Genomic DNA, 18,936 nt, shown 5'->3' on the forward strand with positions numbered 1-18,936 from the left:
GGTAAAATTGCAGAGTTTGCACAGCTGGTGAAATCTAAAAATGGCAAACAAAACAAAACAAAAGCAAAACCCACACAAACATTTAGGTAATAAATGAAAAAGATGCTGAGGTCAGAGATTAAAACACCCAAAAATAATGTTATTGAAATGCCAAAAAGTGGCAGAAAGTTTAGAAAGTAGAAAACCAGTAGTAGAAAAGTAGAACATTCAAATATTTTTAGAAACATATGATACAAAATATTTACTCAGTTGTTTCCAATGATTACAATAATGACATAAAGAAATAAAAATACCATTTGGGACAAACAGAAAAATATTAATAGAAAATGCAAATCAAATTAATCTAAAATCTATACAAACAATTGAAGCATCTGTTGGAATTGTGAACATATCCTTGTTTGCCATGTTTATGTTTATGGCCCTAAGATGCGCAGACACATGATAGGCTATTAACTGCAAAAATATACACATATATAGCAAGTGAGAGATAAAAATATATCCTCTGATTTGCTGGAATTTTGTGTAAATACCATTTGGCAAGGATAAACAACATGTTCCTATGCCACATTAAAATTTTCATAAGCTTCATTTTTTCAATTAGTTTACAGTTTCCTGATTTGATGATAAATATGGTACCAATCTACAAAATACTGTCAAAATGAAGTCCACATTGTGATATATTTGAGGTGTGGAGAGTCACACAGCTGAACAATCGATGTGCATATTTAAAGAAACAAGGATCAAATAAAGAACATTGTTGTGCAATAAATTACAGTGAAAAATAATCACTGCTTTGAGTTAGAGAGTGACTTATGATGAGGTATTAATTGGCTTAACTTTACCTCTAACAGCTTTTCACATAGTGCTGTGACCAGGCTGAAATCCATCATAAAGTAACTGTAAACAGTAGAACCATTAGCATGAATGTTATGGTTCTACTCTGATCAAAACTCAAGTCAGCTGTGTGACCTTATATAAAATGATAAAGAGGAACACATATAAATGGATGTGACCCTTATGAATTTTTCAAAATGACTTTATATGTCTGACCCATTATCTATATATATTACAGCAGCGGTCCCCAACCCCCAGGCCTCGGACCAGTACCGGTCCGTGAGTCGTTTGGTACCGGGCTGCGAAAGATGAGGCTCAGGTGTGAAATGTATAGTTTTCAGGGTTTTTATCGGTTTTCAGCGTTATTTTGTTATCGTTTTTATCGTTTACTCGGTTTTCCTGGGTCTTTTCACGTGTGTTATGAATAAATTTTCTTTTTTTCGGTACCGGTACTAGTTTTATTTTGTTATATTTATCCGCGACACCTTAAAGGCCGGTCCATGAAAATATTGTCGGGCATAAACCGGTCCATGGCGCAAAAAAGGTTGGGGACCGCTGTATTAGAGCAGATGTGGAAAACCACTGTTAGACCTACTCTATACTAATGTAGTTACTGACACCCCATACTAAGGCAGGATTCATACAAACACACATTATTTATTCTCTTAAACACTTTCTTTTTTCACATTTTGAGATTGTGTAATTTCTAAAAAGAATACATGTAATGGTTCAATAGATATAGTTATTTAAATGTCCATAATAATCACATGATCATTTTTCTACATCCTACAATCCAGGATTTAGAGCTGTGTGTCTGTATGAATTCAGCTTGCTATACTTATAGACTTAGATATATTAATCCACTATTTACCCAAACAAGTTACATTGTTTGGGTAAATAGATTGGGTTTGTTCTACAAAATAATTATTCAACAATAAAAAAAACACAAAAAAAATCTGCACATTAATCCAGAGTTCAGTTTCATATGTCTGATATTGTTTGTTAAATCTGGTGACACAAACACAGTCAATAATTCATAGCTAGTGTGACATGTGGTCCTTTTTGCCTTTGACCAATGATATGCTGGTTACTTGGACCAGTTTAGTATTTGCTGTCACAGAGGAATGTTAACCATAAATCCAAAAGACAAAACTGAAAAAAATATGTTAATTGCAAACATGTTTTTGCTTAGTAAAAGGATTGAAATTACATGGAAACTGTCACCTTAAAGCCTCATTGTAAATATCATCACAAACAGATGTTTTCCACACAGTTAACAAAGCTCCACCACATCCGATCACTGCACATAAATCTAAAAGAAAACAAAAAAAAAAAAAAAAAAAATTAACACAGGGAAGACTTTTGATTTAATAACTAAGCTTAAAATAAGTGTTACCTTTGAATATTTGTGGGAAAAATCTGATGCTACCCCGAGAATACAAAGCCACACTGGAAACGATGACAGGCTTGCAGCCCTCTGTCTTCCTGGAGTGAGGTGCCTGATCAGTAGCAGTGAGTTGACAGAAGTTGGTGTCTGTAAGAGTGGCCAAACATTGATACTCTGTCCACTTGAGTAGAGTCTAAGAAGCTGGAATGCAGGCACACTGGACGAGCTTGTTCTAAAAAATACAGAAAAAGGAACATTTTATTTGTGTTAAGGCCTAAAAACTACAAATAAGTTATACAATGAACAATGTTGAAATACCTTATAGGTGCTGCAGGCCACATAACCAGAATCCAGAGCAATCTCACACTCACATGATGGTGAGGAAAGACATGAGCTCTGCAATGAGGTTTGAATGTCCCAGTTGGGACACTGAAGAACTCAGAAGACAGCAATACCTGCACAGAGAGACAGAGTAGAAAAAGCATAGATTTGTAATCCATAATGTGAATTAAAACTCAAAAAGTGTCAACAAGTATAATCATTTGAGTGTGGAATTATTTATGCACTAAACAGGATTTTAATTAATTAATTGAATTAAAAACACTGACATTTTTTATCAAAGATAAAGAATCATACCTCTCTCTGCTCTGAGGATCACTGAGCATCTCTGACAGGAAATACAGTTTCCTCAGTAGGAGTCATCATTGATGGTCTCAGAGGTGTGTAGTGTGGCACCATCATGATGGTCTCCAGATCAGGCAGGAGGTCAGGTGATGGGTGTGTCATCTTCTCCATTGAAGACATACTGGTATGGCAGTTCATAACACAGCAGTCTCTGTGTGGCATGTAGTTATCTGTGCAGTCCAGCACTGATGGATCAGGTTTGGCTCAGCAGTTCATGAAGATGGTGTTAAGATGTTGTTGTTTCAGCTGAGGATGGTGAAGTTTGAAGGTTTTCCCACAAAGGAAACAGGACTGTGTGTGCCCTGTCTGAAAAAAATACATCTACAAAACATAAAGTGCTTTTAACACCACCCACCCCCCCTCCCCACCCACCCATCTCAGCCCCGCAAGTGTCTATATAATGCTGGTATGGGGTGTCAGTTACTAAATCTAATTAGTGCGTCAGAAAGCGGGGGCTACACCTAAAGCCCCCGCTTTCTGATGTCTTTGTTTATTAGCAGCTTTTTCCAGCTGCTCAGAGAATTCTGACTTGGCCTTTATCCACCCAAACCCAAACCCACCCGGATAAAGGCCAAGTCAGAAAATGGATGCAGAAACTTTCCATGTACTTCTAAATCAGTTTTTATACAAATTCTGTAACCTGTAAAAATGTTTTTCTCTACATAATGTATAATTATAGACATCTCTGGTAGCCTAAAGATAGTTTAAAACTTTTAACATTTTTTACCAGTAAAACATGATAAGCAAAACCTCATTCATCCCAAAAACATTTGATTTTACAAAATTTACTATAATCAAGAAAATATAATTGTCTGTATTTATTCACGTGACCCATAATAAATACCTGCATTTATCTGGGATTTATTTATTTACTATTTCATATTTGAAAGCATCTTGGAGGGGAAGATCTCGTTTGTTGAGATACATACGTCAGAGTAAAAAAAGTATCAAAAAAGGAGATGACAATTAACATCCATGAAAAAATGTATAAGTAGATTTAGTCATTTAAAACATGAGAATAAAAAATAAATTATGTCCGTTTAATGCAGTATATTTCAGATCTGAGGTGCATGATAACAGAAAGCAGATCTCCCGGCTCTGCATGAAGTACAGCCATGATTTGGTGAAATGATTAATAACATTGCAATAAGAAAGGGTCTTCTTACAGACAGAGTAGGGAAGACAATTTTTTTCAATGAAAAATCTTTTTCATGCTCTACAATCAGTGAAATCTGTAACAAACATGATCTGTAATTGTTTCAAAACTCACCAGACGACTTCATGATTGGCTCGAGGACAGGACACAAAAGACAGGATTGTGGTAACTGTAATATGTCCTCAGAACACCTGACTGCAGACATTTCTGTGGCTGAGAAATAAAAATGAGGTCAAGCAGGGTGTTCTTGTCTGTAGTGGCAGAAGTGATCAGCTGTGAATACCCTCTAGACTGAAACTGCTCCAGAATCTGTTTTCTTCCACTCTGCAACTGGTTCTCATTAAAATCTCCACACACAATGATTGGGTGACAGTCCATTATTTCAAGGGAATCTAAAAGACTTACCAGGTTTTGCATGAATGGTGTCAAACTGTAGTCAGGGGGTCTGTACACAACCGCAATGAGTGCAGGGAATGGAGCCTGAACCTTCAACACTAAAAACTCAAGATCAGTGACATTATGCAGATACTGTTTTACCTGAACCTGAAAATGATTCCTCAAATACACAACAACTCCACCACCACTTCTGCTGGCCATGTGAGGAAAGTTTGTGTAGGACACATGTCTGTTGCGTTTGAACATGGTGTAGCCATCCAAATGAAGACTGTCTGCAACAAAGGAGCCTTGAAGGTGAGACTCAGTGAGACACAAAACATCTGCTAAACACATTTCATGATGACTCTTGATGTCACTGATGTGAGATGGCAAACCCTCCGTATTGTGATGGATCAGTGTAAGAGTGTCAAGTCTACTGGCTGTTTCTCTGACCTGAAGAAGAGGCATCATTTCCTCAACGCTGGCTTGTCTCATGGTTTGGAGTGCTGCAGTTACCTCGGGATTGGAGTAAATCTTTTTCTCATCCAAGTCCTGCAAATAGAGTCCACTGAGAGACGTCACCCTGCTGAGAGCAACGTAAGCCATACCTGGTTCAAAAATGTTCTTCATTGAAACTACAGCTGTCTGTGTTGTAAGACCCTGAGTTTTGTGAATTGTGCAGGCAAATGCTAGCTTTACAGGAAACTGTCTGCGTACCGCTCCTTTAAACTTCAGACTCTCCTCTGCTCTCTCAATGTAAACCAGATCATCAGATGCTGCATTAGCACTGCGGTTGTGTCTCATAGGCTGCCGGTTGTCCATTCTGAGCCCCAGTTTGATTATGTGTCCATCATTTTCAGATCTCACCACCTTTACCAGTATACCAAAAGCACCGTTGACCAAACCGTTTAGTGTGTCCAAGTTTCTGGTCAGCATGACTCGAGCTCCTTCAGCGACGTTCAGGGTGTCGGGTAAATCATTTCTCCCACCTGTAAATGGTTTGTCTCTTCGTTCCATTCTGCCTGTACGTTTATCCTTCTGGAAATCGTCTGCAGTGATGATTATGATGTTTGAATGAAGCTTCTTCAGGGTATCTGTGTTATGGGATTCCACATTCTTGTTGGTGGCATAAATGTGTAAGACCTCAGTTGGACATTCTTCTGGTGCAGTCACAGCCTGTGACAACAAATCTCTGTCGCACTGAGAAAGCTCTTCTGTCTTTTCTTTGACTCTAATCCTGTTCAGCATCTCTGCAAAGGCCACATCATCTTTCTGACGCATGATCTCGGTTAGAGTGATCATCTGAAAATGTTCCTGCCATAGGTCAATCTGTTCTGGATCGTAAACGCAGAGAGGTTTAGACTGTCGCACTGGTGGCAGCTGGTAAAAATCTCCAACAGCTAAAACTGACATTCCACCAAAAGGTCTCTGAGTGCCTTTGATTTGTTTCAGTCTTGCATCCACATAAGCAAAAAGGGGTTTTGAAACCATTGAAATCTCATCAATAACAATAATTTCAGCATTCATCAGCTCAGATCTGACTTCATCCAGTTGGTTACCAAGTCCTTGAATGGGTGGTTTCAGACTCCTGGGTAGTTTCAGTAGAGAATGTAATGTAGAGCCATTGATAGAAAAAGCTGCTGTCCCGGTAAATGAAGTAAGTAAAACAGTTGGATTTGATATGTCAGCTTCTTCTGCATTAGCAGGCAGTCTGCTCAGGATCTTTGATGCTTCAGAGTGAATACATTTAATCAGATGTGACTTTCCAGTTCCTGCACCACCGTTGATATAGAAGAAAAATGGATCTGGGTTCAAACCACAAACTCGCTGAATACACCAGTCTCTTATGGCATAGAACACGCAGGCCTGCTTCTGGTTCAGATTCTGATACATTACACGTACCACGGCTGGATCTACTGCAGGTTGTTCTCTGATGGCTCTGATCTCTGTTACAGCATCAGACTGACGACTGTAGTCAGGGACATTTTCCTGTTCGTTCTCATCATCAGAATGTCTCTCAGGAAGATTCTCATCACATTGCAGCCTCACAACTTCAGATTCAGGAGCAAGATTACACCATTCATCGATCACAACATCCCTATTTTGTTCAAACTCTTCCAGTGCACTCTCAATATCCTCAGAGTTCTTCTCATACTTGTCTTTATTTCTTTTCACAATCCGTTTCACAGACTCACTGTGGTCTGAACATGGAAGTCGCACAAAACCCGAGTTGTAGAAGGACTGATAGGTTTGGAAACATTGTGGTTTCAGTTCCTGCTCTGATCTGTGTGGAAGGTAAAGTCTCAACAGTCGACCATAATATTGCTCAGGATCTTTTTCCTGTGAACAGTGGTAATACCTGATTATAGCTGGTTTATCATTCTTACGCCTTTGTACAAATCCAAGCTGGTTTAGAAGAGGAAGCACATCTTTTCCTTCATTTGGACCACTCACCAACCGGCACAGGGCAGCAAAATCAGCCAGCGACATTTCCTCATATTCTGGGGTCTCAGGTCTGCATTTGTATTTATCACTCAAACTTGTCATCCAAATATTACAGCTGTCATGTGTTGTGCTTTCCAGGAAGCTCATGGGCCGACTCATTTTTACTGGGTTATCATCTGTTGGTACAAATACAACACTGCGGGAACATTTTTTCATTTTTAGGCCACAGACTCGAGTCACACACTCCTGTGCGCTGATCTCTCTCTTTTTTGAGTAAGCCTGCATCACAGCTCTCATTTCATCACATTCATTGACGGTGTTCTTATCAGAGTTATCGATAACTGTCTTCAGGTATTCAGAGAGGCCAGATTCTTTCTTCGTTATATATTTACAGAGGTATTCTACACATGAATAGGCATTCAAAATGAATGAGACATCTAAATTAGAGTTCCAGGCTTCAAGCAGGTCTGAGTTGTAATTGTTGATCCAACAGTCCTTTGGGTCACGTTTCAGAATCAGAGCTGTTTTCTTGTTTATGTTCTGGAGGCACTGTTCATACTCATTCATTGTCAAGTTGCATCGTGACAGAATCTGCTCTATGGTGAGCAAAGCAGCTTCAGGTTCCTTCAGCAGGTTCATCAAAGGTCTGAGTTTGGCTTTTGCAGCTTCAGTGTCTGAATCCTCATCCTGTCTCACAATCATTGTTCTTGTGGCTGGTGGTTTGGGAAACCCAAATCTACAACCAGAGTTCACACTCTTAAAGCATGTTTTTGTGTGGTTTTTGCTGTGCTTTTGTAGTTCAGTGACTTTTTTGTGCAGTTCAGGTTGCTTTTCTGGATCAGGGAGTTGAGCTGAGATGTATCTGTCCACAAAGTCACAGACAGTTTGGTCGTCATCCACATCTACTTCTACCTTTTCTTGAATCCACAGCAACATGTGTATATGTGGACTACCTCTGTGCTGGAACTCAACTCTGTAAAAGTAATCAATGATCTCACCAAGGGGCTGTGCAGGAGAAAAAAGCAAATCTCTGAACAAAGCCTCAACACGTTTATCAAACATTCGCATGGTGGTTACTGGATTTGATCTTAGAATTTCACACTTTTCTGACCAGTCCAGGGCTTCAAAATCAACCTCTTCACCTTGCTGTCTCTTTATTGCTTGAATCACTTCAGGCCATCTCATCTCAGCAGCAGAGAAAGTGACAAAGAACTGAGGTGTTCCTATTTGACGAATCATACTGAATAAATCTTTGGTAGTTTTCTGCCAGTAAGCTGGAGTTCCTCTGAGTGGCTGCATAAATCTGATTGCATCTTTATTTCTTACCAGCTTCTCTACTTCTGTCTTACTTTGTAACATTCCTGATGTGATTTTGCGTCCATCTTTGGTCATAGTTTTACCTTTCCTTAGCTGTATTGTCATGCTGGAATTAGCCAAATGTATTTCAGTGACAAACTGTGAGAAAAACAGGTAATTTGTGTCTTTAGCAAATCTTGCATCAGTGTTGAAAAGCCTTGACTTGAAGTAAGCACTTGGTGTGAGTTTAAGAAGTCTCTTTTCATCCAGTGTATTCTGACCAGTAGGAAACTGCACAGGAAATGCCATGGCTTCCAAATGAGGAGTTCTGAAGAAGCTAACAGGATTGTTTCTTTCTGCAGGAGCCACACAATATGTGTTATCACTGAAACAGAGAATCTCTTCTGAAATGTCTACAGGCTGCAGACAGCTTTCTAGAGCAAAACCTCCATTGTTCAAATCACTTTCTGGTTCCTCTGGATTTTGTTCCTCTGGTTGTTCATCACAGGATACCATATTAATATCTTGTTCTATTTCAGACTCGTTTTCGCACAAAAGGGCATCTTTTTCATAGTTGTCAATTTCCATTAAATCTTCTTCATTATAATCATCACTTGCCATGCTGGCTTCATCACTGCTGTCATCATCAGGTAACGTTGGATCACAAAGCAATGCATCATCTCTGATAATAATATCTGTGTACTGTGGATGAATTTGTTTCAGTTTACGCAGGGCTTCAATGAGTTTAGACCAGGTGACAGTCTGGAACAGCTGATGGCCTTTGTAGCACAGTCGTCTTTTCAGCTTTATCCTGATTATCTGTGAATGGTTTCTGAGCCTCGGTAGAGAGTCAACTGTTTGTTGGACTTCAGATGGTACACACACCACATTACCACGTATGAGTCTCTGTCTGCCCTTTGGAAGTGGAATAATCTTAGCAAAAGGTATGCATTTGGCAATCAGATGTCTCTCCAGAATGTTGAGATCACAAAGTTCAGCTGGAATATCCTGCAGTTCTAAACCATTGACAGCAGCAAGCCTTGGCATGCGTCCACTTTTGAGGGAACTGTGACACGTGTGACAGATATACTCCTTTTTTCTCTCAACGGGAAAGCTGCAGTGATCATTACATGCTTCATCACACACATGAACAAATTTACCAGTTAGACACTGCTGAGCTACAGTCTGGTGTTTTGAGTAATTTTCTCTTTTGCAGATTTTCACCTGATTAGGAAAAGAAGCTTTTAGACAAACAGTACAAACATAAGATGGTGCTGACTTAATGTTTGATCTGAAACGAGATATGGCCTCATTCATTAAACGGTTATCTGGATGACACTGTAAACTTTCAGCTGGTCGATGCATCTGACGATATTTTCGTTTTATGTTCATTGCACATCTGATATTATGCATCTGTCTGAAAGAAAAACTGTTCCAATATTTTACTCTCATTCGTTCTCTCATATTCTCTTTGTGTTGTTGCTGAAATTGTCTCTCTTCTCCATAACGTTTGGTGATGTAAGATATTTTTTTCTTTTTAAATTCTTCACTTTCTTTATATAGTTTATATACATATGACCTCATGCAGGCTTTATGTTTCTCTCTGAATTCAACAGAACTTCTATATGTTCTTCTTATACGTTCTTTCTGCTTTTCTCGGAATATAGAAGACTCTCTATATGTTCTTCTTATACGTTCTTTCTGCTTTTCTCGGAATATAGAAGACTCTCTATATGTTCTTCTTATACGTTCTTTCTGCTTTTCTCGGAATATAGGATTGTCTTTGTATGTCCTTATGACACATTCCCTTTTTTTGTCTCTAATTTTAGCACTTTCTCTATACAGCCTTTTCATTTGCTCCTTCTGTTTTTCCTTAAAATCATCTCTTTCTTTATAGATCTTTCTCAAATGTTCTGTCTGTTTCTCTCTATATGTAGCATTTACTTTATACAGATTATTTTTGTATACTCTCTTTTTCTGTCTGTGATTTGGATCATTAGACTTTCTACTGGAATTTCTTTTCTTTGCCTTAAAGCTTTCATCAAAAGTGTACATCTCCCTTTCCTTCCTTTTCTGATTTTCCTTTCTTTGTGGTAATTTCTGTTGGGCCACTGACCTTCTCCTCATTTTTTGTGCTTCCTGTTTATTACGTTTCAAAATTTTATGTGGCACTTCCTGTGTTGCCTTAGTTGAACAGGAGGCAGTGTTTGAATCATTCTGAGGAACAGCATCTGATACTACCTGAGTTTCTCTCACAGAAGATGCAGATGTTTCTTTCTGTAAATAATCAGAAGCACGATTCTTGTTTTCAGTAGCAGCTGTCTCATCTGAAGAATCCACCCTGGATGATGTCACTTCAGTGATTACAGTCTCCGTAACAGTTTTCCGTGTCTGCTCAGTGGTTGTTTGGGAATTTAATTCATGGACAGGTTCATTTAAAGCTGCGGCTGGAACACTTGCAGCGGTTCGTCTGTATTCGGTGGTTTGATCAGCATCTCTTTGGTAAGGAGCGTTTTGACTGTGAAACTCGATTGGCTGTAGCTCATAGGTACAGGTTGGTGCGATGCTAAACTTTCGGTACAAGCATTTGATCCTGTCAATCATGTCGTTAAGACGTGTGAATTTTAACATCACTGCAGTTCCACCACTTACATCTAGCGACAATGGCATTCCTGTAGACTTACGTGGGTGAGGATCAAAATATGCGTATTCACCTGAAGTCAGCCTGGAAACTGCAATGGCTGTTCCTCCCATGACTAGCAAAGCATAGCAAATGTCTGAAGCCAAACACTGTAGTCCCTGTTCAAGGCTCGGAAGATGATCTGTACCGTCAAATGTGCCATAAAGAGCAAACTGAGACATGTCGACTTGATACTCGTGTCTGCGGCTGATGATCACAGTGGGAAGTTCATCACAGGCTAGAAACACGCTGTTCACAAACCTCTTTCTGGCATCTGAATACACGGCATGGCCTTTGTCCAACACACGGTTAAGATCTGCTCTGGTAATGAATTCATCCTCGTGTAAGAATGACAGGAAAACCAAACTGTTCGCCATGCATTGCTGATTCCGGTACTTTCCATACTTAGCATTGGCCTGGCTTCGGGATGCACAGATGCTACTCACTCGTGGACGACTTTCACTGTTTGTAACCTGTACATGAGACGGTCCTGGAGCTTCTCCATCATGCTGCGTTTGCACAGTTAGCTGGGGTTCAGTCTGGATTACCTGCTGTACTTTAGCATTTGGCACCGATGATGAGCAAACACCTCTCTTTACCACATCTGCATAAGACACTGCGGCTGTCTGAACGCTGAGCTGCACTTCTGGACTGGGAATACTTGTAACAGACACCTTTACCTGCTCACCGGTCTGAGAAAGATTTACCTGTTCCTTCTGCTTTTGCCATCTAAGCTTCTGGGACTGTGACCTTTGACCTTTCCTTGGCATTTTGTGCAAGTACAAACTGGACCTTATATGTATTTATACACAAATGTATACAAAAATCAACCTGTAAACACTGAAAAACTCCTCAAGTTTCTATTAAATGGATAAATGTAAAACTATACAAATGGTAAAGTGTTCTTATAACTGTTTAATTGATGTAAAAGGCTGACTTAAATACAAACTCAATATAAAAGTTATTGAAAGATCTTTAAAAAGTTTTATTGTAGCTTTTTCAAAAACTGTATATTATACTTTTTTTTTTTTAACCAGACTGGTTAATGAATAGGTCTATACTTCTGTGAAGTAATATGCAGAATAAATCTCAACAATCAATCAACAGGCTATAATAAAACTCTTAGTTTTAAAGTAGACTTTGTGTAAATCTTTCAGATATCTAAAATCTAAAGCAAATATAAGGAGTTGTGGTGGTGTAGTGATCAGATGACAGGCGATGAGGATTCTTCAGCTGGATGTTCTGCAGCAGTCAGGAAACAGGAAGTCTGGGTTCTCAGGGCAGCCTCTAGATGACAATTGTAACTGAATACTTACACTGAGTGACAAAAAAAGGGTTTGTCCTTAAATAATAATAGTTTAAACTTGTAGTCAAATGTTATAGCCAGTGAAACAGACTTGAAAAATGTATTTGAATCTAATTTAATATTTATCTAAATAGAGCAGTCTGAATGTATATATTACAAAATAACCAGATTGTCTTATTACAAATAAACCTTTAAGAGGTGTATATTTTATATAATTTCTCAAAGTAATTGCACCTGTAAGCCAAACTATCACTGTTTATTTCAAAGTGTAATGCAAAATTAAAATGACAAATGTAGGGCTCTGTAAGTAGTTTCTACAGTGAGTTCTACTGTACTGTATATTCAACTTTTTACTTGTAATTTCCAAAAAAATGAGTGGATATGAGAGAGTTTAACGACAGGAAAGATGGAGCAGTGAGAGCAGAGATCTCTCAGATTTCTGAAAACAGATCGTCGAAGTTGCGGTAACTTCAATTTCCAAAAACTTGGTTTGTTGTCAACCTTGGTTTGTTGTCAAACTTGGTTTCTTGTCAAACTAGGGCTTATGCTTGTCAAAATTAGATAGAGTTCATGGCGGAGAAATGATAGAAGATAGAATCCCTTGTCAAAAAAGATGGAGCAGGGAGAGGGAGAGTGATAGGACAGACTGAAATTGCTTGTTAATGGCTTGTCAAAGATAGAGGGAGAGGGTTTTCTGCAGCAGGTCACCTGTAAGACAAAAAGGGACTGGAATTAGGCATATTTCCAATAAACATGGCTTTCCAGTATTTTTCAAACTATAAGTCACACTTGAAATCCTTTAGTTTTCTCAAAAATCAACAGTTTACCTTATGTATTAATTCTGGCTGTGCTTACTGACCTCAACCCAATTTTATGTGCTACACAGCGCTCAAACATCTGTCAAAATGTTTTAGGTATGACTTTGGAAAGCTACAAAGCTGCAGCGCTTGATGGATTGTTGGAGCATTACAGCTACAGTAGTCAGGAGCCTCGCCGAGTAATTCGTATTGTCCTTAAACATAATATTATGGTGTGTGTATGAGGACCTGGCATCTGTTTACAGACATGCGTACGAAGCAGATTTCAAAACCGATCAATCCATGAAGAATTTGATAGATTTGTGGAAGAGGACTGAAAAGAGAAAGTGAGTGTACTGTTCTGTGTTACCAGTGAAAAATGTTGAGTTATTGTGAATGAGTTGAATAGTTTGAGTTGTCTGAATATTTGGTTAGCTGCATACACCTTATAATCCGAAAAATACAGTACATACAGGGCTTTACATATTGAAGAGTTCCACAGTACATTATTGGACTGAACTGATTGAAAATGCTCAAAAATGGTGGTGGAAGTGTTCTAAAGAAATTTTTACATTCTATTAACACAATAAAAACAAACAGTGTCTATAAACCAAGATGTGCTGCTACAATAACCTACTGTAAATATCATATGGTCCAACAAAACCCACACATTGAGGTTAGAGCAGACAGTTTCAGACCACCTGCTTAAAATTTATGCCACATCACAGGTTATTTAATCCCCAAAGTACCTGTGACAACAGTACATGATAATATCTGGGCACACAGAAACAGGGATTTGAGATCCGTTAACATAAAAGTAAACAATACTTTACTCAGAATGACTTTTGACAAAATGAGAAATTTGGAGATGGATGGTTCCTACAAAGCAGTTTCTACATATTTCAGTCACATGTTTAATGCACAGCCATAAGCACTCCACTAAATCTAGGACGCACTTATAATGGTCGATTTAAAGGCCTAATTAAAAATGTAGTATGACGATAATTTCTTTGTAGATCATTTAATCATAAAATACAGAAATGAGTGCTGTATCTGTGCTTTTGATTTTTTCCAGTCATCAACAAAATCTTTAATTAAAAGACTAATTCAAAGAGCAGTTTTCAGACAGTGACTTAATTTAATGAAGAGAAAGAAGCTTTGGAAATCCACAAGGCCCTACTTGAAGACTTAATTGTACCTAAACTGCTGTTCATGAGCTGCTCTAATGTGAAAAAATATGCGCTGCTACAATAACCTACCGACCTCTGTAGGTCTGGAAATGTTTACACAGACTTTTCTAGGATTTGATGACTTTTGATGATCACCAATAGCTGTGCTCACTCACAGCACTACACTGAATCTCCTATAATGAGAAACATTTCTCACCATTGCACCTCAGACACCTTTACTTACCAGACTTGAGACGATCAGATCAGCAGTCTAGAGAAAGGAAACAATTCATCAGATCACTGTTTGATGATTCAGACTGTTGAGCCTCTTCCCACACAATCCAATTTACTGTGACAAAAATTAACTAGTAAAATTCTTAATTTATTTAAGGCTTTATGAGCTTACTGTAGTCTAAAGAGGAGATAAATGAACTGCAGCGTCTCACATGGCTATAGCAAGTGTAATAAAGGCATTCATTACTACAGAAGTAAAAAGAATGGGCACCAATATTTGTTGGCACAAGTGCAGGATATACCAAATATTTCCTAAACAGAAGCTTTGTGGCTCCAACATTTTCTACAACAGGTCAGTACTAGTAAAGTGTGAAAGCCAAAACTTTTCAAAATGTTAGATACAAAGTAATTATATAAATCAGAAGCAACAGAAAACCTCATCATGTCTGATATGAATATACCTTTAAATATTGACATGTTACAATAGCAGAGGTGCACCATGTTTTGTAATTAAAATTAAATGTCTTAAATTTTTACACTAAAAAGCCCTTTCATTATACCTGTTGCTAGGAATATTTATGTATTTTGCAGTCACCTTTTTGGCAACTTTTCTATTAAATTTTAAAACACATATTCACCAAATAAGTGATAAACTAATTAGACACACTGGCTGTAATGTACCTAACAATGTCCACTCACACCTCTGGTTCTCTTAGTTTTTCATTATTGCTTAACTGTACAAAACACTTCTACAGTGTTCTGACTTTAATGTAACACATCAGCAGAATTTGAGAGACAATATGAATCAATCACTGTGCAGCTCTTAAGTGTTTGAGCAACCACTTATACCGACTCCCCTAAAACACTTTCATTGTTTTGTCTGCTACTTAAATCCACAAACATAAGGAGAAAATGAACAACTGACATTTAGCTGTATGTTTGGATTTGATAAGCCATAAGAAATTGAAATCATACATAAATGGGCTATTAAACTTCAGGGACATTTTCAGGGACAGTCAGAGGTCCCGTGTGAGGACTTTGCTGCTACGTGTAATAAATCCTGACTTTGTGTTTTTGCCAATCAGTAAATGGAAACATATCACAAAAAGTCAAACTACTGTATGTAAGTTGCCACATGTGCTACGCAATGCCAGGTTCATACTGCTTCAGTTACAATCACTGTTTACTTACCAGCAAAGGCAAAACCAAAGATCTCTTTCACTCTGTGTAACAAAAGACAAAGCACAAAAATACAGAATGAGACAACTCAAATCAGCATCACAGTCAATACTGCATCACTCTGTGTAGTCCAAAAGATTCAGTACACTTCTTTGTTTACCACAGCAACAAACAACTCTCCTCTTTTTTCTACACCTTATTAAAGATTACTGTCTTCATTAAGGTAAAATGTGGTTTCATCCATTTGTAATAAGCCACACACGTTTCTCAGTTATGTGATAGCTCTATTAGTTTGGTGCTATTAGATAACACAGTAGATTTAATAAGCAATGATTTGCTACACCTAGCTCTGCACACTTTATCAAATTCTGACATCACAATTTCAAAGCATGAACAATCATAAATGAAAGCTTGGATGTTATTTTTGTAGGCTTCAACATTTGAGTTCTTCTGCATTCAAATTCTGCTTCCTAAAAATATTATCACCTGCACACAGTATCATTTAATATGCTGTTGTTTTAAATATCTACATATCATATTTATAATATTAATGGTGCACTGCTGCATTTTATTTATTTGAAGGTGGACTTTTTTATATTTCGTTAGTTTTTCACAAAGTGAGAAGTTAAACAGAGCTGCAGCTGTAGGTTTCATTAAAAAAAAAAAACAACCTGCACAAACAAGTGTTTGTTAAACAGTTCTTAAAATTTAACTAAAAAACTAAAATTAACTAATTAAAAAAAACTTCTTGTTAAGAGATGTTATTATTCTTATATTATGTGTTTCATCCTCACTCTCTCTCTCCCTTCTGTTAATTAACCCACAGCACAAAAACACACCGGTACAGGCACGTGACTCTTTTTCTCCCGGCTTTCAGTCAGAAGCTGTGTCCCAAAATGTCGGCTGCATCCTCCGGAGGCCGCATTTGAAGGCCGATTATGTCACAGCCAGTCGACGAAGGCTGTCTCAAATGCGGCCGACAAATGAGTCCTTCATTTCCCCGAATAAACTTTTAACATATTTTTAGGCGAGAAAGTAGCGGTGTAAATTACAAATATCTGCTTGGTTTATCAAGACATTGCATATTTGCAAAAGTGTGCCGACGTTTTCAGAGACGTCTGTCACCCACCGGCTCGATGGCAAGCCGGGAGGGGGGTTCAGACCCCCGCTCTTTCGCTACTCAGGTTAAACATGATATACAAGTCACTCTGATAACTTAAAAATGTAATTGTTTGCCTTTTTCTGTGTTTTATTTGTTCTGGAGTAAATCGGTTTGGCTGAGATCAAAGTTATTAGATTATTAGATTAAATAAAGCTTTATTAATCCATCCGGTGGGTCCTCCGGGATTTTCACACAGCTCAATAAACGTTAAACGGTCGAGAATTTACGCCAGTGTCCTGTTATATTTTAAATAGCAAGGAGCAGACGGCCGAGTTTATTAAACTCCAGCGAGACAGCGGTGACGCAAATCTGAAGGCTAGACCGTCCAGTTTCACAGCCTTCTCGGTCCACGTAGACCGCGAAAGCTGGGTCCTCCGAAAGATGCAGCCGACGTTTTGGGACACAGCTAATGGCGGTAAAATGGCTCCTTTGAAGTTGCCGACCCTGCTGCTTCAGCAGCTAATCAGTGGTTCTAAAATGACGGCTCATTACCTCACAACCGAAAGAATGAGGCCGTTTTTAACTGACTGATTTGTGAAGAGAACTAACTTCAGCTTCCCTAACAGACTCAGAAACACTAACACACCGAATGAACCAAATACAACACAATAACTGTAATAAACAATCAAATGAACCATATTAATTTCACACTGGGCCTATAGCAGCTAGGCTAGGCGTTAGCACTTAGGGCTAGCATACCAAACACTCCTTTTAAATAGTAAAATTACGTTTCACTAAAAAAGCAGCCATTGTGTTACTTTAACATGACTTATACTTCGACTGGCTTCATAAGTCACTAACAACAACTGGGTAAATCCCTCATACAGCTTATAGACATTTCATTTCAGATAAGAGAGCCAGAGAAGCAGCACTTACCGGCACGGATTGAGCTGAGAGTGGACGGAGATTCAGGAGTCAGGCGGAGACATAAAAAAGGAGGCATTCACGAGTAGTGGGAAAAGTGGGAAACTCCGCAATTACACAAAATTGGCATGGAAAACGTGAAAATATATGTAAATTTAAATATTATTATACTAGATTTTTTTGCAACAAAAAACAACTTTTAATTTAATTCTATAAGTTTAATAAATGTTTCAAATGGGATTCTTTGAATTTGAAATAATGGTTAAAAGACATAAATAAACACAAGGTCATTATGTTAAAATGTACTTTATTATGATAGATTTATTTAACTGACTGCAGTAATAAGAACAGTCTTCTTCTGAACACCAACACCAAGGAGCTGGTGTTGGTGATCGCCTAAGCATCCTCACAGTAGGAGCTGCAGAGGCTCATCTCACTCCACTGCAGGACTCAAGAGGTTCAGGAGGTCCCTTAACCCCACTGCCATGAGACTTTTTAACAGCGACTCCTGACATGTTCATTGCACATTTGTTTCTTTTACTCCAATACATATTGGTTGTAATCATATGAATTCTGAATTGCTTTAAAGCTGAAGCTGTCTGCTAAAACTAGCTGAAAAAGCTGAAAAGTTGCAGAAAAGGGTGGCCTTTTGTTGTGGGCAGTCTGAGGTACACCTGTGCACTACTCATGATGTCAGATCAGCATCCTGATGTGGCACACCTGTGAGGTGGGATGGATTACCTCAATATAGCAGATGTGCCCACTACCACACATTTGGACTGATTTGTGACCACTGTTTGGGAGGGATGGTTATATTGTGTATCTGGAATGAATTTTAGGTCTCTACGTCCATCCCATGAGGAATGGGAGCAGTAACAAAGGTGTTGCGTTTATATTTTTGTTGAGTGTATATTTGGCAGAAATACTATATTTGGCACAAATCTTATAAAATAGCAGAAATAGTATGATTTAGCACAATAGTAATAACTTAAACAGAAAAATTGGAAAAGCAAAATGGACAGGTGAAAAAATGCTGAACATGCTGAGGGTCCCTCAAATATACTTGTTAAATAAAAAAAAATCAGCAAAAAAATCTATAACAGCCACACAATCACAAATATGTACACATAAGGAAACACACATGCACAGAGAGACACACACACAACATCCAATTCAGTCACCCAGTCTAAATATATTGAATTTGAATCTTAGAATGAGATCATCCCATTAAAAGGCTTACTCTCTCTCTCTCTCTCTCTCTCTCTGTCACACACACACACACACACACACACACACACGCACGCACACTCACACACACACAGGGAGAGAGAAGTAAGTTTCTAGGTCAGCCTGGGAGCTGCTGAATTT

General features: G+C 38.3%; 3 long non-coding RNA genes across 3 annotated transcripts; all 3 read right to left on the reverse strand.

The window, feature by feature from the left end:
• Nucleotides 1–1,867: 1,867 nt before the first annotated feature.
• On the reverse strand, nt 1,868–2,925 carry LOC146650792 (uncharacterized). The gene is made up of 4 exons (XR_014907834.1): nt 2,858–2,925; nt 2,540–2,676; nt 2,231–2,447; nt 1,868–2,146 (listed from the first exon to the last, which is right to left on the reverse strand). It is a non-coding gene; the product is annotated as an uncharacterized LOC146650792 (long non-coding RNA).
• A 50-nt stretch (nt 2,926–2,975) lies between these two features.
• Nucleotides 2,976–4,827, reverse strand: LOC146650793 (uncharacterized). Its single transcript, XR_014908040.1, has 3 exons — nt 4,467–4,827; nt 4,176–4,274; nt 2,976–3,226 (listed from the first exon to the last, which is right to left on the reverse strand). It is a non-coding gene; the product is annotated as an uncharacterized LOC146650793 (long non-coding RNA).
• Nucleotides 4,828–11,036: 6,209 nt separating this feature from the next.
• On the reverse strand, nt 11,037–17,404 carry LOC146650794 (uncharacterized). Its single transcript, XR_014907977.1, has 3 exons — nt 15,555–17,404; nt 14,374–14,400; nt 11,037–12,871 (listed from the first exon to the last, which is right to left on the reverse strand). It is a non-coding gene; the product is annotated as an uncharacterized LOC146650794 (long non-coding RNA).
• Between the last annotated feature and the right edge of the window lie 1,532 nt (nt 17,405–18,936).

The sequence above is a fragment of the Rhamphochromis longiceps genome, linkage group LG16 (assembly GCF_057381845.1).
Source record: "Rhamphochromis longiceps isolate RC_006_pf linkage group LG16, R_longiceps_female_GT1.1, whole genome shotgun sequence".
Classification (NCBI taxonomy): Eukaryota; Metazoa; Chordata; class Actinopteri; order Cichliformes; family Cichlidae; genus Rhamphochromis; species Rhamphochromis longiceps.